At 37.2% G+C, this 25,367-nt stretch overlaps 1 protein-coding gene across 9 annotated transcripts in view; it reads right to left on the bottom strand.

The window, feature by feature from the left end:
• LOC137951975 (E3 ubiquitin-protein ligase UPL1-like) overlaps positions 1–22,463 on the bottom strand; it is a 42,263-nt gene extending 19,800 nt beyond the window's left edge. For 5 of the 9 annotated variants that reach the window (XM_068798992.1, XM_068798997.1, XM_068798987.1 and 2 more), the window contains exons 1-2: positions 21,943–22,368; positions 19,925–20,020 (exon numbers count right to left, since the gene is read on the bottom strand). The gene's annotated coding sequence lies outside the window, so the exon portion shown is untranslated. Of the gene's footprint in view, positions 1–14,931; positions 14,996–19,924; positions 20,021–21,942; positions 22,369–22,408 lie in introns of those variants that run through there. The other 4 variants (XM_068798990.1, XM_068798993.1, XM_068798991.1 and 1 more) reach the window with 4 other exon arrangements.
• Positions 22,464–25,367: the final 2,904 nt, after the last annotated feature.

Below are 25,367 nucleotides of genomic sequence, written 5' to 3'. Positions count from 1 at the left end.
ACAAATCATCCAAATTTAACTCCTAAAGTCAAAACTACTTACACTCACCTTTGGTGTTATGATTTTGTTGTTTGCAAAAATTCACCACACCTAAGAGCTCGCTTACATCGATAACACTATCCAAACTTCATGTTTTATAATCATGAGAACATAAATACTTTAAAATGAAGAAGATATATTCAGGGTTTGTAAAAGAAATTACAGAAGTCCTTCAAGACGCATGAGTCCGACTAATGACCTACCTAGCCAAGTAACTGGCGGCATTGGATGGCACAATAACTTAAATACCATGACCATGGGTCACGATAGAGTACTACAATGCACAATTAAGTAAGCACTTCACCATGCAACATCGACAAGGTAGTAATGGTGATTGATTTGACATCTAGAAACACAAAGATGACGCAAATAGATTGAGATTCTGAAGAACAAAAGGATTTTCCAGTTGGGATCCTCGTCATGGTTTCTCCTACAATTCACTGTATCTAGTGGCATTGATCAAACGGATGTAACCATCACGAACTACGAAGGGATAACGTTTGATGCAACAGTCCAGATCTCCGCCCAACTAGTAAATTCATTTGTTTCTTTAGAACCACAATCCAAATTTCAATCTCCTATGCACCCACAAGTCTTCCATAACCACATTGCCTTGTCGATATTGCAATGTTTCAAACAAGAAAATGTCAGAAAAAATCAACCCTCGTAGTAAAGCTTGGTAGTCGAGTACGCTGCAAAGTTTGCACACTACCTCCACCAGGATGATATCCGAGTAAAGGTCCATAAGCTTACGAATTACACTAAATTTAATCAAGCTCTTTTGTAATTTCTAATGATCCAAATTAAACTCCTAATGTCAAAAACAACTTACACGCACCTCCGGTGTTACGGTTTTGATGTTTGCACAGATTCACCACACCCATCAGCTTGCTTACCTAGATAACCAATATCCAAAACTTCATATTTTATAATCATGAGAACATAAATAGATTAAAAATAAAAAAGATAAATTCAGAATTTCTAAAAGAAATTACCGAAGTCCTTCTAGACGCATGCGCCCAACAAGTCACTTACCTAGCCATCTTTCTGGTGGAGTTGGATGACACAATAACTTAAATTCCCTGACCATGGGTCACGATATTGTACTACAATGCAAAATTAACTATTCACTTCACCACGCAACTTCGACAAGGTAGTAATGGTGATTGATTTGACATCTAAAAAAAATAAAAAAAGATGCAAATAGATTGGGGTTCTTGCAGAACAAATGTATTTTCCAGTTGGGATCTTTGTCATAGTTTTTCCAACATTTCACTATACATAGCGGCTCTGATCAATAGGATGTAACCATCACGAACTTGGAAGGGATAACATCCGATGCAACTATCCAGATTTCCGCCCAACTAGTAAATTCATTTGTTTCTTCAAAACCTCAATCCATATTTCAATCTCCTATGCACCCACATATCTTCCATAACCACATTGCCTTGTCGATATTGCAATGTTTCAAACAAGAAAATGTCAGAAAAAATCTACCCTTACAGTAAAGCTTGGTAGTCGAGTACACTGCAAAGTTTGCACACTAACTCCACTAGGATGATATCCGAGCAAAGGTCCATAAGCCTACGAATTACACTAAATTAAATCAAACTCTTTTGTAATTTCAAATTATCCAAATTAAACTCCTAATGTCAAAAACTACTTACACGCACCTCCGGAGTTACGGTTTTGATGTTTGCACAGATTCACCACACCCATGAGCTTGCTTACCAAGATAACACTTATCCAAACTTCATGTTTTATAATCATCAGAACATAAATAGCTTAAAAGTAAAGAAGATATAATCAGTGTTTCTAAAAGAAATTACCCAAGTCCATCTAGACGCATGCGTCCGACAAGTGACTAACCTAGGCCATCTTTCTGGTGGCGTTGGATGTCACAATAACTTAAATTCGTTGACCATGGGTCACGACAGAGTACTACAATGCATAATTAAGTAAGCACTTCACCATGCAACATCGACAAGGTAGTAATGGTGATAGATTTGACATCTAGAAACATAAAGAAGATGCCAATAGATTGAGATTCTGAAAAACAAATGGATTTTCCAGTTGGGATCTTCGTCATAGTTTCTCCTACAATCCACTGTATATAGTGGCACTGATCAAACGGATGTAACCATCACGAACTACAAAGGGATAACGTCCGATGCAACTGTCCAGATCTCCGCCCAACTAGTAAATTTATTTGTTTCTTCAAAACCTCAATCCATATTTCAATCTCCTATGCACCCACAAGTCTTCCATAACCACATTGCCTTGTCGATATTGCAATGTTTCAAACAAGAAAATGTTTTTTTCTACCATCGTAGTAAAGCTTGGTAGTCGAGTACGCTGCAAAGTTTGCACACTAGGATGATATCCTAGCAGAGGTCCATAAGCCTACGAATTACACTAAATTTAATCAAGCTCTTTTGTAATTACTAATAATCCAAATTAAACTCCTAATGTCAAAAACTACTTACACGCACCTCCGGTGTTACGGTTTTGATGTTTGCACAAATTCACTACACCCATCAGCTTGCTTACCTAGATAACACATATCCAAACTTCATGCTTTATAATCATGAGAACATAAACAGCTTAAAAGTAAAGAAGATATAATCAGAGTTTCTAAAAGAAATTACCGAAGTCCTTCTAGACGCATGCGTCCGACAAGTGACTTACCTAGCCATCTTTTTGGTGGCGTTGGATGTCACAATAACTTAAATTCCATGACCATGGGTAACGATATTGTACTATAATGCAAAATTAACTATGCACTTCACCATGCAACTTCGACAAGGTAGTAATGGTGATTGATTTGACATCAAGAAACAAAAAGAAGATGCAAATAGATTGGGGTTCTTACAGAACAAATGAATTTTACAGTTGGGATCTTTGTCATAGTTTCTCCTAAAATTCGGATACAAAGCGGCACTGATCAATAGGATGTAACCATCACGAACTTGGAAGGGATAACATCCGATGCAACAGTCCATATTTCCGCCCAACTAGTAAATTCATTTGTTTCTTCAGAACCTCAATCCGTATTTCAATCACCTATGCACCCACAAAACTTCCATAACCACAGTGCCTTGTCGAAATTGCATCGTTTCCAAGAAGAAAATGTCTGAAAAATCTACCCTCGTAGTAAAGCTTGGAAGTCGAGTACGCTGCAAAGTTTGCTCACTGCCTCCACCAAGATGACATCCGAGCAGAGGTCCTTAAGCCTATGAATGACACTACGTTAAATCAAGCTCTTTTGTAATTACTAATCATCCAAATTTAACTCCTAAAGTCAAAACTACTAACACTCACCTTCGGTGTTACGATTTTGTAGTTTCCAAAAATTCACCACACCTAAGAGCTCGCTTACATCGATAACACTATCCAAACTTCATGTTTTATAATGATGAGAACATAAATAGATTAAAATGAACAAGATATATTCAGAGTTTGTAAAAGAAATTACAGAAGTCCTTCTAAACGCATGAGTCTGACTAATGACCAACCTAGCCAAGTATCTGGCGGCATTGGATGCCACAATAACTTAAATACCGTGACCATGGGTCACGATAGAGTACTACAATGCATAATTAAGTAAGCACTTCACCATGCAACATCGACAAGGTAGTAATGGTGATTGATTTGACATCTAGAAACACAAAGAAGACGCAAATAGATTGAGATTTTGAAGAACAAATGGATTTTCCAGTTGGGATCCTCGTCATGGTTTCTCCTACAATTCACTGTATCTACTGGTATTGATCAAATGGATGTAACCATCACGAACTACAAAGGGATAATGTCCGATGCAACTGTCCAGATCTCCGCCCAACTAGTAAATTCATTTGTTTCTTCAGAACCACAATCCATATTTCAATCTCCTATGCACCCACAAGTCTTCCATAACCACATTGCCTTGGCGATATTGCAATGTTTCAAACAAGAAAATATCAGAAAAAATCTACCCTCGTAATAAAGCTTGGTGGTCGAGTACGCTGCAAACTTTGCACACTACCTCCACCAGGATGATATCCGAGAAAAGGTCCGTAAGCTTACGAATTACACTAAATTTAATCAAGCTCTTTTGTAATTTCTAATGATCAAAATTAAACTCCTAATGTCAAAACTACTTACACGCAACTCCGGCGTCACGGTTTTGATGTTTGCACAGAAGCACCACACCCATCAGCTTGCTTACCAAGATAACACATATCCAAACTTCATGTTTTATAATCATGAGAACATAAATAGCTTAAAAATAAAAAAGATATATTCAGAGTATCTAAAAGAAATTACCGAAGTCCTTCTAGACGCATGCGTCCGACAAGTGACTTACCTAGCCATCTTTTTGGTGGCGTTGGATGTCACAATAACTTAAATTCCATGACCATGGGTCACGATATTGTACTACAATGCATAATTAACTATGCACTTCACCATGCAACTTCAACAAGGTAGTAATGGTGATTGATTTGACATCTAAAAACAAAAAGAAGATGCAAATAGATTGGGGTTCTTGCAGAACAAATGGATTTTCCAGTTGGGATCTTTGTCATAGTTTCTCCAACAATTCACTATACATAGCGGCATTGATTAATAGGATGTAACCATCATGAACTTGGAAGGGATAACATCCGATGCAACTGTCCAGATTTCCGCCCAACTAGTAAATTCATTTCTTTCTTCAGAACCTCAATCTAAATTTCAATCACCTATGCACCCACAAGACTTTCATAACCACGGTGCCTTGTCGAAATTGCATCGTTTCCAAGAAGAAAATTTCTGAAAAATCTAACCTCGTAGAAAAGCATGGAAGTCGAGTACGCTGCAAAGTTTGCTCACTGCCTCCACCAAGATGACATCCGAGCAGAGGTCCTTAAGCCTATGAATGACACTACGTTAAATCAAGCTCTTTTGTAATTACTAATCATCCAAATTTAACTCCTAAAGTCAAAACTACTTACACTCACCTTTGGTGATACGATTTTGTAGTTTGCAAAAATTCACCACACCTAAGAGCTCGCTTACATCGATAACACTATCCAAACTTCATGTTTTATAATCATGAGAAAATAAATACTTTAAAATGAAGAAGATATATTCAAGGTTTGTAAAAGAAATTACAGAAGTCCTTCAAGACGCATGAGATCGACTAATGACCTACCTAGCAGAGTATCTGGCACCATTGGATGACACAATAACTTAAATACCATGACCATGGGTCACGACAGAGTACTACAATGCATAATTAAGTAAGCACTTCACCATGCAACATCGACAAGGTAGTAATGGTGATTGATTTGACATCTAGAAACACAAAGAAGATGCAAATAGATTGAGATTTTGAAGAACAAATGGATTTTCCAGTTGGGATCTTCGTCATAGTTTCTCCTACAATTCACTGCATATAGTGGCACTGATCAAACGGATGTAACCATCACGAACTACGAAGGGATAACGTCCGATGCAACTGTCCAGATCTCCGCCCAACTAGTAAATTCATTTGTTTCTTCAAAACCTCAATCCATATTTCAATCTCCTATGCACCCACAAGTCTTCCATAACCACATTGCCTTGTCGATATTGCAATGTTTCAAACAAGAAAATGTCAGAAAAAATCTACCCTCGTAGTAAAGCTTGGAAGTCGAGTACGCTGCAAAGTTTGCTCACTGCCTCCACCAAGATGACATCCGAGCAGAGGTCCTTAAGCCTATGAATGACACTACGTTAAATCAAGCTCTTTTGTAATTACTAATCATCCAAATTTAACTCCTAAAGTCAAAACTACTTACACTCACCTTTGGTGATACGATTTTGTAGTTTGCAAAAATTCACCACACCAAAGAGCTCACTTACAACGATAACACTATCCAAACTTCATGTTTTATAATCATGAGAAAATAAATACTTTAAAATGAAGAAGATATATTCAAGGTTTGTAAAAGAAATTACAGAAGTCCTTCAAGACGCATGAGTCCGACTAATGACCTACCTAGCAAAGTATCTGGCAGCATTGGATGACACAATAACTTAAATACCATGACCATGGGTCACGACAGAGTACTACAATGCATAATTAAGTAAGCACTTCACCATGCAACATCGACAAGGTAGTAATGGTGATTGATTTGACATCTAGAAACACAAAGAAGATGCAAATAGATTGAGATTTTGAAGAACAAATGGATTTTCCAGTTGGGATCTTCGTCAGAGTTTCTCCTACAATTCACTGCATATAGTGGCACTGATCAAACGGATGTAACCATCACGAACTACAAAGGGATAACGTCCGATGCAACTGTCCAGATCTCCGCCCAACTAGTAAATTCATTTGTTTCTTCAAAACCTCAATCCATATTTCAATCTCCTATGCACCCACAAGTCTTCCATAACCACATTGCCTTGTCGATATTGCAATGTTTCAAACAAGAAAATGTTTTTTTCTACCATCGTAGTAAAGCTTGGTAGTCGAGTACGCTGCAAAATTTGCACACTAGGATGATATCCGAGCAGAGGTCCATAAGGCTACGAATTACACTAAATTTAATCAAGCTCTTTTGTAATTACTAATGATCCAAATTAAACTCCTAATGTCAAAAACTACTTACACACACCTCCGGTGTTACGGTTTTGATGTGTGCACAGATTCACCACACCCATCAGCTTGCTTAACTAGATAACACATATCCAAACTTCATGTTTTATAATCATGAGAACATAAACAGCTTAAAAGTAAAGAAGATAAAATCAGAGTTTCTAAAAGAAATTACCGAAGTCCTTCGAGACGCATGCGTCCGACAAGTGACTTACCTAGCCATCTTTTTGGTGGCGTTGGATGTCACAATAACTTAAATTCCATGACCATGGGTCACGATATTGTACTACAATGCATAATTAACTATGCACTTCACCATGCAACTTCGACAAGGTAGTAATGGTGATTGATTTGACATCAAGAAACAAAAAGAAGATGCAAATAGATTGGGGTTCTTGCAGAACAAATGGATTTTTCAGTTGGGATCTTTGTCATAGTTTCTCCTACAATTCGGATGCATAGCGGCACTGATCAATAGGATGTAACTATCACGAATTTGGAAGGGATAACATCCGATGCAACTGTCCATATTTCCGCCCAACAAGTAAATTCATTTCTTTCTTCAGAACCTCAATCCATATTTCAATCTCCTATGCACCCACAAGACTTCCATACCCACAGTGCCTTGTCAAAATTGCATCATTTCCAAGAAGAAAATGTCTGAAAAATTTACCTTCGTAGAAAGCTTGGAAGTCGAGTACGCTGCAAAGTTTGCTCACTGCCTCCACAAGGATGACAGCATAGCTCCTTGAGCCTATGAATGACAATACGTTAAATCAAGCTCTTTTGTAATTACTAATCATCCAAATTTAACTCCTAAAGTCAAAACTACTAACACACACCTTTGGTGTTACAATTTTGTAGTTTCCAAAAATTCACCACACCTAAGAGCTCGCTTACATCGATAACACTATCCAAACTTCATGTTTTATAATCATGAGAACATAAATACTTTAAAATGAAGAAGATATATTAAGAGTTTGTAAAAGAAATTACAAAAGTCCTTCAAGACGCATGAGTCCGACTAATGACCTACCTAGCCAAGTATCTGGCGGCATTGGATGCCACAATAACTTAAATTCCATGACCATGGGTCACGATAGAGTACTACAATGCATAATTAAGTAAGCACTTCACCATGCAACATCAACAAGGTAGTAATGGTAATTGATTTGACATCTAGAAACACAAAGAAGATGCAAATAGATTGAGATTCTGAAGAACAAATGGATTTTCCAGTTGGGATCTTCGTCATGGTTTCTCCTACAATTCACTGTATATAGTGGCACTGATCAAACGGATGTAACCATCACGAACTACGAAGGGATAACGTCCGATGCAACTATCCAAATCTCCGCCCAACTAGTAAATTCATTTGTTTCTTCAGAACCACAATCCATATTTCAATCTCCTATGCACCCACAAGTCTTCCATAACCACATTGCCTTGTCGATATTGCAATGTTTCAAACAAGAAAATATCAGAAAAAATCTACCCTCGTAGTAAAGCTTGGTAGTCGAGTACGCTGCAAAGTTTGCACACTACCTCCACCAGGATGATATCCGAGTAAAGGTCCATAAGCCTACGAATTACACTAAATTTAATCAAACTCTTTTGTAATTTCTAATGATCCAAATTAAACTCCTAATGTCAAAAACTACTTACACGCACCTCCGGTGTCACGGTTTTGATGTTTGCACATATTCACCACACCCATCAGCTTGCTTACCTAGATAACACATATCCAAACTTCATGTTTTATAATCATGAGAACATAAATAGCTTAAAAATAAAGAAGATATATTCAGAGTATCTAAAAGAAATTACCGAAGTCCTTCTAGACGCATGCGTCCGACAAGTGACTTACCTAGCCATCTTTTTGGTGGCGTTAGATGTCACAATAACTTAAATTCCATGACCATGGGTCACGATATTATACTACAATGCATAATTAACTATGCACTTCACCATGCAACTTCGACAAGGTAGTAATGGTGATTGATTTGACATCTAAAAATAAAAAGAAGATGCAAATAGATTGGGGTTCTTGCAGAACAAATGGATTTTCCAGTTGGGATCTTTGTCATAGTTTCTCCAACAATTCACTATACATAGCGGCATTGATTAATAGGATGTAACCATCACGAACTTGGAAGGGATAACAACCGATGCAACTGTCCAGATTTACGCCCAACTAGTAAATTCATTTCTTTCTTTAGAACCTCAATCCACATTTCAATCACCTATGCACCCACAAGGCTTTCATAACCACAGTGCCTTGTCGAAATTGCATCGTGTCCAAAAAGAAAATGTCTGAAAAATCTACCGTCATAGTAAAGCTTGAAAGTCGAGTACGCTGCAAAGTTTGCTCACTGCCTCCACCGAGATGACATCTGAGCAGACGTCCTTAAGCCTATGAATGACACTACGTTAAATCAAGCTCTTTTGTAATTACTAATCATCCAAATTTAACTCCTAAAGTCAAAACTACTTACACTCAGCTTTGGTGTTACGATTTTGTAGTTTGCAAAAATTCACCACACCTAAGAGCTCGCTTACATCGATAACACTATCCAAACTTCATGTTTTATAATCATGAGAACATAAATACTTTAAAATGAAGAAGATATATTCAGGGTTTGTAAAAGAAATTACAGAAGTCCTTCAAGACGCATGAGTCCGACTATTGACCTACCTAGCCAAGTATTTGGCGGCATTGGATGGCACAATAACTTAAATACCATGACCATGGGTCACGACAGAGTACTACAATGCATAATTAAGTAAGCACTTCACCATGCAACATCGACAAGGTAGTAATGGTGATTGATTTGACATCTAGAAACACAAAGAAGATGCAAATAGATTGAGATTTTGAAGAACAAATGGATTTTCCAGTTGGGATCTTCGTCATAGTTTCTCCTACAATTCACTGCATATAGTGGCACTGATCAAACGGATGTAACCATCACGAACTACGAAGGGATAACGTCCGATGCAACTGTCCAGATCTCCGCCCAACTAGTAAATTCATTTCTTTCTTCAAAACCTCAATCCATATTTCATTCTCCTATGCACCCACGTCTTCCATAACCACATTACCTTGTCGATATTGCAATGTTTCAAACAAGAAAATGTCAGAAAAAATCAACCCTCGAAATAAAGCTTGGTAGTCGAGTACGCTGCAACGTTTGCACACTACCTCCACCAGGATGATATCCGAGCAAAGGTCCATAAGCCTACGAATTACACTAAATTTAATCAAGCTCTTTTGTAATTTCTAATGATCCAAATTAAACTCCTAATGTCAAAAACAACTTACACGCACCTCCGGTGTTACGGTTTTGATGTTTGCACAGATTCACCACACCCATCAGCTTGCTTACCTAGATAACACATATCCAAAACTTCATGTTTTATAATCATGAGAACATAAATAGCTTAAAAATAAAAAAGATAAATTCAGAATTTCTAAAAGAAATTACCGAAGTCCTTCTAGACGCATGCGTCCAACAAGTGACTTACCTAGCCATCTTTCTGGTGGCGTTGGATGACACAATAACTTAAATTCCATGACCATGGGTCACGATATTGTACTACAATGCATAATTAACTATTCACTTCACCACGCAACTTCGACAAGGTAGTAATGGTGATTGATTTGACATCTAAAAAAAAAAAAGATGCAAATAGATTGGGGTTCTTGCAGAACAAATGTATTTTCTAGTTGGGATCTTTGTCATAGTTTCTGCAACATTTCACTATACATAGCGGCACTGATCAATAGGATGTAACCATCACGAACTTGGAAGGGATAACATCCGATGCAACTATCCAGATTTCCGCCCAACTAGTAAATTCATTTGTTTCTTAAGAACCTCAATCCATATTTCAATCTCCTATGCACCCACAAGACTTCCATAACCACAGTGCCTCTTCAAAATTACATCGTTTCCAAGAAGAAAATGTTTGAAAAATCTACCCTCGTAGTAAAGCTTGGAAGTCGAGTACGCTGCAAAGTTTGCTCACTGCCTCCACCAAGATGAAATCCTAGCAGAGGTCCATAAGCCTATGAATGACACTACGTTAAATCAAGCCCTTTTGTAATTTCTAATCATCCAAATTTAACTCCTAAAGTCAAAACTACTAACACTCACCTTTGGTGTTACGATTTTGTAGTTTCCAAAAATTCACCACACCTAAGAGCTCGCTAACATCGATAACACTATCCAAACTTCATGTTTTATAATCATGAGAACATAGATACTTTAAAATGAAGAAGATATATTAAGAGTTTGTAAAAGAAATTACAGAAGTCCTTCAAGACGCATGAGTCCGACTAATGACCTACCTAGCCAAGTATCTGGCGGCATTGGATGCCACAATAACTTAAATTCCATGACCATGGGTCACGATAGAGTACTACAATGCATAATTAAGTAAGCACTTCAGCATGCCACATCGACAAGGTAGTAATGGTAATTGATTTGACATCTAGAAACACAAAGAAGATGCAAATAGATTGAGATTCTGAATAACAAATGGATTTTCCAGTTGGGATCTTCGTCATGGATTCTCCTACAATTCACTGTATATAGTGGCACTGATCAAACGGATGTAACCATCACGAACTACGAAGGGATAACGTCCGATGCAACTGTCCAGATCTCCGCCCAACTAGTAAATTCATTTGTTTCTTCAGAACCACAATCCATATTTCAATCTCCCATGCACCCACAAGTCTTCCATAACCACATTGCCTTGTCGATATTGCAATGTTTCAAACAAGAAAATATCAGAAAAAATCTACCCTTGTAGTAAAGCTTGGTAGTCGAGTACGCTGCAAAGTTTGCACACTACCTCCACCAGGATGATATCCGAGTAAAGGTCCATAAGCCTACGAATTACACTAAATTTAATCAAGCTCTTTTGTAATTTCTAATGATCCAAATTAAACTGCTAATGTCAAAAACTACTTACACGCACCTCCGGTGTCACGGTTTTGATGTTTGCACATATTCACCACACCCATCAGCTTGCTTACCTAGATAACACATATCCAAACTTCATGTTTTATAATCATGAGAACATAAATAGCTTAAAAATAAAGAAGATATATTCAGAGTATCTAAAAGAAATTACTGAAGTCCTTCTAGACGCATGCGTCCGACAATTGACTTACCTAGCCATCTTTCTGGTGGCGTTGGATGACACAATAACTTAAATTCCATGACCATGGGTAACGATATTGTACTACAATGCATAATTAACTATGCACTTCACCATGCAACTTCGACAAGGTATTAATAGTGATTGATTTGACATCTAGAAACACAAAGAAGATGCAAATAGATTCAGATTATGAAATGGATTTTCCAGTTGGGATCTTTGTCATAGTTTCTCCTACAATTCATTGTACATAACGACACTGATCAATAGGATGTAACCATCACAAACTTGGAAGGGATCACATCAGATACAATGGTCTCCGCCCAAATAGTAAATTAATTTGTTTCTTCAGAACCTCAATCCATATTTTAATCTCCTAGGCATCCACAAATCTTCCATAACCACATTGTCGTGTCGAAATTGAATCGTTTTCAAGAAGAAAATGTCTGAAAAAAACTTCCCTCATAGTAAAGCTTGAAAGTCGATTACGCTGCAAAATTTGCACACTGCCTCCACCTGGATGACATCCGAGTAGAGGTCCATAAGCCTAGGAATGACACTACATTTATCAAGCTCATTTGTAATTTCTAATCATCCAAATTAAACTCCTAAAGACAAAAACTACATACACTCACCTTTGGTGTGACGGTTTTGAGGTTTGCACAGATTCACCACACCTAAGAGCTCACTTACATCGATAACACTATCCAAACTTCATGTTTTATAATCATGAGAACGTAAATACTTTAAAATGAAGAAGATATATTCAGAATTTGTAAAAGAAATTACAAAAGTCCTTCAAGACGCATGAGTCCGACTAATGACCTACCTAGCCAAGTATATGGCGGGCATTGGATGGCACAATAACTTAAATTCCATGACCATGGGTCACGACAGAGTACTACAATGCATAATTAAGTAAGTACTTCACCATGCAACATCGACAAGGTAGTAATTGTGATTTATTTGACATCTAGAAACACAAAGAAGATGCAAATAGATTGAGATTCTAAAGAACAAATGGATTTTCTAGTTGGGATCTTCTTCATAGTTTCTCCTACAATTCATTGTATATAGTGGCACTGATCAAACTGATGTAACCATCACGAACTACGAAGGGATAACGTCCGATGCAACTGTCCTGATCTCCGCCCAACTAGTAAATTCATTTGTTTCTTTAGAACCTCAATCCATATTTCAAATCTCCTATGCACCCACAAGTCTTCCATAACCACATTGCCTTGTCGATATTGCAATGTTTCCAAGAAGAAAATGTCCGAAAAAATCTACCCTCGAAGTAAAGCTTGGTAGTTGAGTACGCTGCAAAGTTTGCACACAACCTCCACCAGGATGACATCCGAGCAGAGGTTCATCAGCCTACGAATTACACTACATTTAATCAAGCTCTTTTGTAATTTCTAATCATCCAAATTAAACTCCTAATGTCAAAAACTACTTACATGCACCTCCGGTGTTACGGTTTTGATGTTTGCACAGATTCACCACACCCATCAGCTTGCTTAACTAGATAACACATATCCAAACTTCATGTTTTATAATCATGAGAACATAAATAGCTTAAAAATAAAGAAGATATATTCAGAGTTTCTAAAAGAAATTACTGAAGTCCTTCTAGACGCATGCGTCCGACAAGTGACTTACCTAGCCATCTTTCTGGTGGCGTTGGATGACACAATAACTTAAATTCCATGACCATGGGTCACGATATTGTACTACAATGCATAATTAACTATGCACTTCACCATGCAACTTCGACAAGGTAGTAATAGTGATTGATTTGACATCTAGAAACACAAAGAAGATGCAAATAAATTGAGATTCTGAAGAACAAATGGATTTTCCAGTTGGGATCTTCGTCATAGTTTCTCCTACAATTCACTGTATATAGTGGCACTGATCAAACGGATGTAACCATCACGAACTAGGAAGTGATAACGTCCAATGCAACTGTCTAGATCTCCGCCCAACTAGTAAATTCATTTGTTTCTTTAGAACTTCAATTCATATTTCAATGTCCTATGCACCCACAAGTCTTCCTTAATCACATTGCCTTGTCGAAATTGGATAGTTTCCAAGAAAAAAATGTCAGAAAAAATTTTCCCTCATAGTAAAGCTTGGAAGTCTAGTACGTTGCAAAGTTTGCACACTGCCTCCACCAAGATGACATCCGAGCAGAGGTCCTTAAGCCTATGAATGACACTACGTTTAATCAAGCTCTTTTGTAATTTCCAATCATGCAAATTAAACTCCTAAAGTCAAAAACTACTTACACTCACCTTTGGTGTTACAGTTTTGAGGTTTGCACAGATTCACCACACCCAAGAGCTCGCGTACATCGATAACACATCCAAATTTCTTGTCTAATAATCATCAAAACATAAATAGTTTACTATGAAGAAGATATATTCAGAGTTTCTAAAAGAAATTACAGAAGTCCTTCAAGACGCATGCGTCTGACTAATGACCTACCTAGTCAAGTATTTGGCGGCATTAGATGGCACAATAACTTAAATTCCATGACCATGGGTCACGACAGAATACTACAATGCATAATTAAGTAAGGACTTCACCATGCAACATCGAACAGGAAGTAATGGTGATGGATTTGACATCTAGAAACACAAAGAAGATGCAAATAAATTGAGATTCTGAAGAACAAATGGATTTTCCAGTTGGGATCTTCGTCATAGTTTCTCCTACAATTCACTGAATATAGTGGCACTAATCAAACGAATGTAACCATCACGAACTACGAAGGGATAACGTCCGATGCAACTGTCCAGATCTCTGCCCAACTAGTAAATTCATTTGTTTCTTCAGAACCTCAATCCATATTTCAATCTCCTATGCAGCCACAAGTCTTCCATAACCACATTGCCTTGTCGATATTGCAATGTTTCCAAGAAGAAAATGTCCGAAAAAATCTACCCTTGTAGTAAAGCTTGGTAGTCGAGTACGCTGCAAAGTTTGCACACTACCTCCACCAGGATGACATCCGAACAGAGGTCCATAAGCCTACGAATTACACTACATTTAATCAAGCTCTTTTGTAATTTCTAATGATCCAAATTAAACTCCTAATGTCAAAAACTACTTACATGCACCTCTGGTGTTACGGTTTTGATGTTTGCACAGATTCACCACACCCAAGAGCTTGCTTACCTAGATAACACATAAAAACTTCATGTTTTATAATCATGAGAACATAAATAGCTTAAAAATAAAGACTATATATTCAGAGTTTCTAAAAGAAATTACTGAAGTCCTTCAAGACGCATGCATCCGACAAGTGACTTACCTAGCCATCTTTCTGGTGGCGTTGCATGACACAATAACTAAACATCCATGACCATGGGTCACGATATTGTACTACAATGCATAATTAACTATGCCCTTCACCATGCAACTTCGACATGGTAGTAATGAGGATTGTTTTGACATCTAGAAACACAAAGAAGATGCAAATAGATTGAGATTCTGAAGAACAAACGGATTTTCCAGTTGGGATATTTGTCATAGTTTCTCCTACAATTCACTGTACATAGCAGCACTGATCAATAGGGTGTAACCATCACGAACTTAGAAGGGATAACATCCGATGCAACTGTCCAGATCTCAGCCCAACTAGTAAATTCATTTGTTTCTTTAGAACCTCAATCCATATTTCAAACTCCTATGCACCCACAAGTCTTCCCCAACCAAATTGCCTTACAAAATTGCATCGTTTCCAAGCAGAAAATATCTGAAAAATCTACCCTCGTAGTAAAGCTTGGAAGTCGAGTACGCTGTAAAGTTTGCTCACTGCCTCCACCAAGATGACATCCGAGGAGAGGTCCATAAGCCTATGAATGACGCTACGTTAAATCAAGCTCTTTTGTAATTTCTAATCATCCAAATTAAACTCCTAAAGTCAATACTACTTACACTCACCTTTGGTGTTACAGTTTTGTAGTTTGCACAGATTCACCACACCTAAGAGCTCGCTTACATCGATAACAATTATCCAAACTTCAGGTTTTATAATCATGAGAACATAAATAGTTGAAAATGAAAAAGATATATTCAAATTTTCTTTTACATAAATAGTTTAAAATGAAAAAGATATATTCAAAAGTTCTAAAAGAAATTACAGAAGTCCTTCAAGACACATGCGTCCAACTAATGACCTACCTAGCCAAGTATCTGGCAGCATTGGATGGCACAATAACTTAAATTCCATGACCATGGGTCACGACAGAGTCCTACAATGCATAATTAAGTATGCATCTCACCATGCAACATCAACAAGGTAGTAATGGTGATTGATTTGACATCTAGAAACACAAAGAAGATGCAAATAGATTGAGATTCTAAAGAACAAATGGATTTTCCAATTGGGATCTTTGTCATAGTTTCTCCTATAATTCACTGTATATAGTGGCACTAATCAAACGGATGTAACCATCACGAACTAGGAAGTGATAACGTCCGATGTAACTGTCCAGATCTCCGCCCAACTAGTAAATTCATTTGTTTCTTCAGAACCTCAATCCATATTTCAATCTCCTATGCACCCACAAGTCTTCCATAACCACATTGCCTTGTAGATATTGCAATGCTTCCAAGAAGAAAATGTCCGAAAAAATCTACCCTCATAGTAATGCTTGGTAGTCGTGTATGCTACAAAGTTTGCACACTACCTCCACCAGGATGACATCCGAGCAGAGGTCCATAAGCCTACGAATGACACTACGTATAATCAAGCTCTTTTGTAATTTCTAATGATCCAAATTAAACTCCTAAAGTCAAAAACTACTTACACTCACCTTTGGTGTTACGGTTTTGAGGTTTGCACAGATTCACCACACCCAAGAGCTCGGTTACCTAGATAACACATATCCAAATTTCTTAAAAAGCGGATCTATCCAGAGTTTCTACAATAAATTACAGAAGTTCTTCAAGATGCATGCGTCCTACTAGTGACCTACCTAGCCAAGTATCTGGTGGCAATGGATGGCAAAAAAACTTAGATTCCATGACTAGGGCTGATAACAGAGTACAATGCCTAATAACTAAGCATTTCACCATGCTACTTCGACGAGGTAGTAATGGTGATCGATTTGACATCTAGAAACAAAAAGAAGATGGTAATAGATTTAGCTTCAAAAGAACAAATGGATTTCTTGGTTGGGATCTTTGTCATAGTTTCTCCTATAATTCATTGAACATAGCAGCAAAGATCAAACGGATGTAACCATCATGAACTAGGAAGGGATAACATCCGATGAAACTGACCAAATCTCCGCCCTACTATTGAATTCATTTGTTTCTTCAGACCCTCCATCCATATTTCAGTCTCCTATGCACCATCAAGTCTTCCATTACCCAAGTGCCATGTCAAAATAGCTTTGTTTCCAACAAGAAAATGTCCATAGAAAAGAATGGATGTCGAGTACGCAACAAAGTTTGCACACTTCCTCCACCAGGATGACATCAGAGCAGAAGTCCATAAGCCTACGAATGACACTACATTTAATCAAGCTCTTTTGTAATTTTTAATGATCCAAATTAAACTCCTAAAGTCAAAAACTACATACACTCACCTTTGGTGTTACGGTTTTGAAGTTTGCACAGATTCACCACACCCAAGAGCTCACTTACCTGGATAACACGTACCCAAACTTCATCTTTTATAATCATGAAAACATAAATAGTTTAAAATAAAGAAGATATATTCAGAGTTTCTAAAAGAAATTACAGAAGTCTTTCAAGACGCATGCGTCCGACTAGTGACCTACCTAGTCAAGCATCCGGTGGTGACAGATGGCACAATAACTTAAATTCCATGACCATGGGTCACAACTGAGTACCACAATGCATAATTAACTAAGCACTTCACCATGCAACTTCAACCAGGTAGTAATGGTGATTGATTTGACATCTAGAAACACAAAGAAGATGGAAATAGATTGAGATTCTGAAGAACAAATGGATTTTCCAGTTGGGATCTTTGTCATAATTTCTCCTAGAATTCATTGTATATAGCCGCAATGATCAAACGGATGTAAACCACGATGAACTGGGAAGGGATAACGTCCGATGCAACTGTCCAGATCTCCGCTCAACAAGTAAATTCATTTGTTTCTTTAGAACCTCCATCCATATTACAATCTCTTATGCAGCAACAAATCTTTCATTACTACAGTGCCTTGTCAAAATAGCATCGTTTCCATCAAGGACCTGTCCGAAAAAATCTGCCCTCGTAGTAAAGAATGGACGTCAAGTACGCAACGAAGTTTGCACACTTTCTCTACAAGGATGAAATCCGAGCAAAGGTCCAGAAGACCACAAATGACTCTCCAACTAATCAAGATTTTTTGTTATTTCTAATGATCGAAATTAAACTCTTGAGTCAAAAACTACATACACTCGGCTTTGGTGTTATGATTTTGACTTGTACATACAACGCATCGTGGCCTTTGTTTTAGAAATGAGATACACTAACTATTAGTAAAAGTTTGCACAGATTCACAACACCCAAGAACTCACTTACCATGAAAACACTTGTCCAAATTTCCAGTATTATAATCATGAGTACATAAATAGTTTAAAAAGAAAAAAAAACAGAGTTTCCGAAAGAAATTACAGAAGTCTTCTAGATGCATGCGTCCGACTAGTGACGTACCTAGAAAATATCTGGTGGCGATGGACAGCACATAAACTAAGATTCCATGACCATGGATGATGACAGAGTACTACCATGCAGACTTAACTAAGCACTTCACCATGCTACTTGGACTAGGTAGTTATGGTGACTGATTTGACATCTAGAAACATAAAGAAGTCCGAAATAGATGGAGATTCAGAAGAACGAACAAATTTCCCTGCTAAGGATATTTGTTGTCATTCCTCTTGGTATTCGCACTATACAGTGACACTAATGAAACGGATGTACCATCGTGAACTGGAACAGGATAACATCTAAGGCACATGTCAATATCTTCGTCCAGCTTTGTAAATTTGTTCATTTCATTTGAACCTCCATCCAATTTTCTATCTTTGATGCATCTAAAAGTCCTCCATCGCCATCACTTATTGAAAAAGCATTATTGCCTGCCAGAAAGAATCCCAAAAATCTCCCCTCCTTAAGCCTGGACGTCATGTACTTAGCGATGTTACTAGACATCATTTACTACCCTAAGATCCATGTAAAGGTCCATTAGCATACAAAGGACTCTATAGATAATCAAGCTCTTCATAGTTTCTACTGATCTGAATTAAACTCCAAAGTTAGAAACCACTTGCACTAGGCTTTGGTGTTATGACATTGACACCAATACTTCCATCACGCCCTATGTTTGCAAACAAATATTTATAATCCACATGTTATAAGATCGTATAAATGCCAAATATACAAAGTTTGGGTCATTGCTTTAGAGGACCATAATAGCAAATAGTTCCACAAAACCACCCAAGACTGCCAAAACAAGCAGAAAGATGGAATATTTGTGGGCGTATAAAGCATACATTCCAAATGTAAATCACTTGTTTTGTAGGTTCAATGATCATTGTAGGCGCCAGAGTGTTGTCATGCCAACTTCACTAAGCACTTCACCGTGCTACTTTGACAAGGTAGTTATGGTGATCGATTTGACCTCTACTTACATAAAGAAGATCGAAATGGATGGAGGATCACAAGAACGAATGGATTTCCCGGTTGTCATAGTTGCTCCTAGTATGCATTGTATAAAGGGACACTGATCAAACGGATAAAACCATCATAGACTGGGAAGGGATAATGTCCAATGCAACTGATGTGATCTTCACCCAACTCGTAAATTGATTCGTTTCTCCTGAACCTCCATCCATATTTCAATATCCTATGAACCCAAAAGTCCTCCATTACCACACTGCCTTATTCAAATTGTATCGTTTCCAACAAGAAAATGTCAAAAAAACTCTACCCTCATAGTAAAGCTTGGACGTCCAATACTCGGCGAAGTTTCCACACATCTTCCACCTGGATGACATCCGAGCAGAGGTCCATATGCCTACGAATTACCTACGGCTAATCAGCATAAAACCAATAACACAAGATTTGATATGGGATACCTTGACCTAGAAAGTCAACCAAATTCTCTGTACAGAGTTGTTCCAATTCTTTAGTAGGCTTATCTTTCTTTAACAATGCTTGGATCAGTTTCTGTCCTGTAAAATACAAACGAAAAGTATCAAGAGCGCTTCTACATAAAATAGGACTCACTTCCATATTGATCATGTCTTGCCATATCAACACCCATTACCACATGCAGTGAATCCCACTTTAGCACTGGATGGCTGAACTACCTCGATTATCCAAACATCAAATAAGACAATTTATTGATCCATCCATCCAATGCTTATAGTCAAATAGACCGAGAGACTAACTTATGGCTATTTAAGCAACTCAAAAAGTAAATTATATGATGCCATAAAAAACAATTGTATTCAAAGATGTTGAAATGAAGTTTCTTATGCCTTTCTTACAATAAAATATTTGTAATTACAAGTCATCACCATTATCATTTTCAAAGAGAGAAAAGAGAAACACAATGACTAAACTTTCAGCCACTAGCTAATAAAGTTGAAGAAGAAACCATATATTTACAATTCTATGAAGAGGGATAGCCAATTGTCACCATCTTGTTCTTCAAAAAATAAAAATAAGAATTTAACAACAGAGAGAGACTCCATAAAGAGCTCAGCCAGAATGTGTAACAGCTAACCCGAATAAATAAAATAAATAAATAATCAAATATCTTTCACTTATTACATATTCAAGAAATCAACTATTTGCGGATTGGGCCTTTGGATCAATGGCTGTCTGGTGAGAGGTCATGTCAAGACACACCACAGTAGAGAGTTGAATATTCAAAAAAAAAATGTTGATTATTCAAAAGAAAATATAAAAAAACAAGCATTTTTTTTCAAAACAGTCAACTATGCATGGGCTAATTGAAGTCCATCAATTCCATGTCCCAGGATAACTAGTTTATGGCTGATGTGCAAATCTTTGACACATATTTGAGTTCAATAAATGAAATCTCCCATGCGCTGTATTTTCTGTTGGTGCATGTTCCACTATAATTGGTTAATGTACAACCAAATAAAAATTAGAGATTTTGTGAGGTAACATATACACATATGACCATGAATTAGGTATGCTTTTAGACTTGACAAGTCTTACACAATCTACTATTACTTATGAACTGAATGTACCTCATGCTCATTTATGAGCATATATAATATACCGCTTATATTCTCATTACCACTTACTCAGATAGTATATATTTTTAAAAGGTATGTTGACTATGAGGCTGATCCTATGGCCATGTCATGGTCTACAGTTTGATTTATTGACTTGGAGGTTTACTTTTATTTAAAGTAACTGCCATTTAGCAATCCAAACCAGTCATAAATTATAAGACAGGGACCTGCCATTTCCCTCTATACTAAAGCATAGACAAGCTGCTCTTATGACCTTTCTCACCATAAATCCATAACTGTAATATCCTCTAATTCTATCTATCTATCGATCTATAATTTTAATTATCAACCTCAAATTAAATCATAAAACGCCACTTATATAAATTATGAGAAGAAAAAAAATGTCAACTATATTAACAAACTCTAGGTAGCCAGATAGCAAAAACCAGGACTGTCATTTTCTTGTAACACGCTCTACATACAACATCAAATTTCAGAGCTTAACCACTATTACCTCACTTCCTAGAACTTCAACTCAAGATGTTATAGAGTAAGAAAGAGGCTAAATCCCAAGTAAACAGGCGCTTCTTGTGGAATAAGGGGTGTGGGGAATCACTCTATTAAATGACTCAGTATGTCCTCTTATATTCTTGTTTCCACTATTTTATATTTTTATATTTTTAATTCAATCATTCGGAGATAGTAATATGTCCATGAAGCACAGAAACAAGAACGCACTAAACAAGAACCGCAGCGCGCTGTTTCACTTCTAATTTGATAAAGAAAACCAGGAACCAATAAAAGAATAGAAGAAACTATATGAAAGGAATGTTCAAGAAATGCCAAAAAGACTAGGAAGAAAAGAATGAACGAATATCACTTACGAGGGTTCGAGATTCTTCACGAGATATCTAGTTAAAGAAGATTCCTCAAATTTCATATCTCCAATCATCACTCTTCATCGCCGTCGGAGTTGAAGGGGACGAACCGCAAGGGAAACGAATGGCAGAAAGAAATTAAAAATCTGTCGAAGACTAACTGCAAAAACTGTTCCGAGTAGTGTGGTAGGGCTTTTCGCGTCAGAAGATTTCTTCCTGTTCGACCGTGAAGGGAATACGAAGAAAAAATCGATAAAGAGACGAAGCCAGACAACTCAGAAATTAAATACCTATCAACTACTACCACCGGGAGCTCTTCCAGGTGGGGTGGTGGTGGGGTTTTTCCGCATGAGAAGATCTCTCCCTGTTCGACCGCCAAGAACCTTGAAGGAAATTCGAAGAAAATTTCGATAGAGAGAAAAGAAGCGTGAGTACCAGACTCGGAAAAGATTATGAATGATACCTAGACGACCTTGAAATTTGATTTGTTGAGTACCGGCTCTTGTTGGTCCATCTTGGACGGTCGATGTTGCCTTCGCTCGGTTCCCTCCTCACCGTCACGTGCTTTTCAGGGGCTGTAACCCATATGAAAGGATCGGGATACGTTCTATCATATATTATTGTTTATTTACTGATCAAGGTATAATGGATAATTAGGTAAATAAATAAATAAATAATAATTTGAAATTTTATAAAATCATCAAAATATAAAAATCAGATTATAATATACACATAAGCCTAAGAATAAATTCATTGTGAAATATAATAAAATTATGAAATGAATATTATACAATTCTTAGAAAAAAGACATGAATAATCAAATTCAGAGTGACCCTTAACTAATTTTATTTTATTTGCCTAATTTGGTAAGGGGAAGTCTAGTTGTTTGGAGTCCAAACCCAAAGCAGGATTTGTCGATATAAAGCCTCTAAAATAAGACATCAAAATCTTTCACTTTTTTTATTTCAACAAATTTGAACCCCAAACAATCATGTTCATATACATACTAAGGACCTCAAGAAATTAAAATAAAATATTACTAATAAAAATCACTTAAATATTTTTAATTTACTTTTTTCAAAAGTTTTGATCGAACACTTACTTTCTTTTTAGATCCTTTTTAACATTAAACAAAAATGAATCGAAATTTTCTTATCTGAAATATAACATGATCATTACAAAATTTGGTCACCTACCAAAATTTTCACTAAACATGTTTCCTCTATTTTTCCAACTTTATGGGAAGGTTTTATAAGGAGTCTACACTAGCAATTCTACAAGATCAAGGAGGTATGGCAAAAACAATGTCACTCAACATAGTGAAGCCTTGAAGGATCGATTAGGATCAATAACAATAGATAAAAATTTGTACCTAAACAAATTTGATGAACAAATGTACCATCAACAATTACCTTCCAAACCAACCTTTCTGTAGTTGGACCTCCCCATCATTCATCGATTTGTCCAGCATGATATTTAGGTTGACTGACTGTCCATTCTCAGTCAATCTCCTCTTTGTCGCCTTTAGCGGATCCCTTGAGAACCCCATTGTTGTCACCTTATCAACCACATCATCTACAGGGACTTTATTACCACTTCCACCAATTGTAGAGCCACTACCAACCCTAGATGCAGTGGGAATGGCTTGGGGTAAAAGCTATAAAGTTGGAAGCCATTAATAACCACTTCCACCAAGAGCAAATGGTGAAAAGTGACCTTGTTGTTTCAAATAATCTCCATTGGGAGTTCTATTGTAAGGGTACGAGTCACTAAAATTGGGGCTAGGTGGTGGTGGCCCATACCCATTTTGAAATGGTGCTTGCCTTGATCCAAAATGATTTCCTGACGATTCATATATGTGGTTGTTATGTCTGTAAAATTGTTGGGATAGAGGTGTTACGTACATAGCCAATACATACCAAAAGACTGATATATTTGGTAGCGTAAAGCCAAATACATAACCTAGGAACATAACAATACTCCTACCGTTATGAGTCAACAACCACGGCGGCCTAACTCTAGCAACGTTGGCCCACTGTTACGTGTTGGGACGACGAGATCGCCCACACCAGGATTCGAACTCGCAATGTGGTGCCCGCTCTGATACCTAATATTACACACCTAGCCAATACATATTAAAAGACCGATCTATTTGTTAGAGGAAAACGAAGTAAATAACCTAGGATCATAACAGGAGGTGATCGACTTGGTGGTTGTTACTATGGAGCAGGGGGGGGGGGGGGGGGGGGCAGGGGGGGGACATTTTAGGAGGATAACTTGGAAGTTGTGGGGCCATATACGCATGTTCATCAGTATGATCACTCAACTTAGGCTGAAGTGGTGGATTGTCGTTGTGGGGGCAGCTGAGAATGTTGTACGGAATCAAAAGTCCTCCATTACTACACTACCTTGTTCAAATAACATCATTTCTTACAACAAAATGTCCCAAAAAATCTACCCTAGTAGTAAAGCTTGGACGTCGAGTACTCGACGAAGTTTCCACACATCTTCCACCAGGATGACATCCGAACAGAAGTCCATAAGCCTACGAATGACTCTACGGCTAATCAAGTTTTTTTGTAATTTTTGATGATCCGAATTAAACTCCTAAGTCAAAAACTACTTACACTCGGCTTTGTTTTAGAAATTAGATACACTAACCGTTACTATAAGTTAGCACAAATTCACCACACGCCAGAGCTCGCTTACCTAGAAAACACTTGTCCAAATATCAAGTTTTGATAATCACGAGAGCATAAATAGTTTAAAATAGAGAAGATGTATTCACAGTTTTCAAAAGAAATTACGTTAGTCCTTCTACACGCACGCGTCTGACTAGTAACCTACCTAGACAAGTATATGGTGGCGATGGACGATACAGAAGCTTAGATTCCATGACCATGGGTGACGACAGAGTACTTCCATGCATATTTCACCATGCTACTTCGACCAGGTAGTTTTGGTGATCGATTTAACATATAGATACACAAAGAAGATCGAAATAGACGGAGATTGAGAAGAATTAACGAATTTCCCAGTTGTTGATTTTTAGGACTCCATGGATTTAGCTCATAAAGAAAATAAATAGAAACACCATTGGGAGAAAATATGCTCCTCTATTCATCTTTTATCACCTGTGAAATAATGTACTTAATATCAGCATCTATTAAATCTGTACCATTCTAGATTTAGTGGAGGAGATAGAGAGAGAAAGGAGAAGAAAGTAAGAGAAGAAGAGGGACTTTGGAAAGTTGTAGTAGGAAAAATGAGAAAGCAGATTGACCCCTAAACCCTATCACATAAGTAAAAAAGAATATAATGTCACAATAATGCCCCTTTTCTTTCCAATATACATACTACTGCATAATTCTTCCATGCAAATAATAACGTCAAACATGATACATAGTTAGATAGAGAGATAGAGATATAGA

This window comes from Aristolochia californica, unplaced genomic scaffold, assembly GCF_029961685.1.
Source record: "Aristolochia californica isolate CCGP_79_NKW_82.1479 unplaced genomic scaffold, dmAriCali1.0.hap1 SCAF_15, whole genome shotgun sequence".
Classification (NCBI taxonomy): domain Eukaryota; kingdom Viridiplantae; phylum Streptophyta; class Magnoliopsida; order Piperales; family Aristolochiaceae; genus Aristolochia; species Aristolochia californica.
The sequence above is the reverse complement of the archived record's forward strand: the minus strand, read 5'-3'. Positions and strand labels throughout refer to the sequence as shown.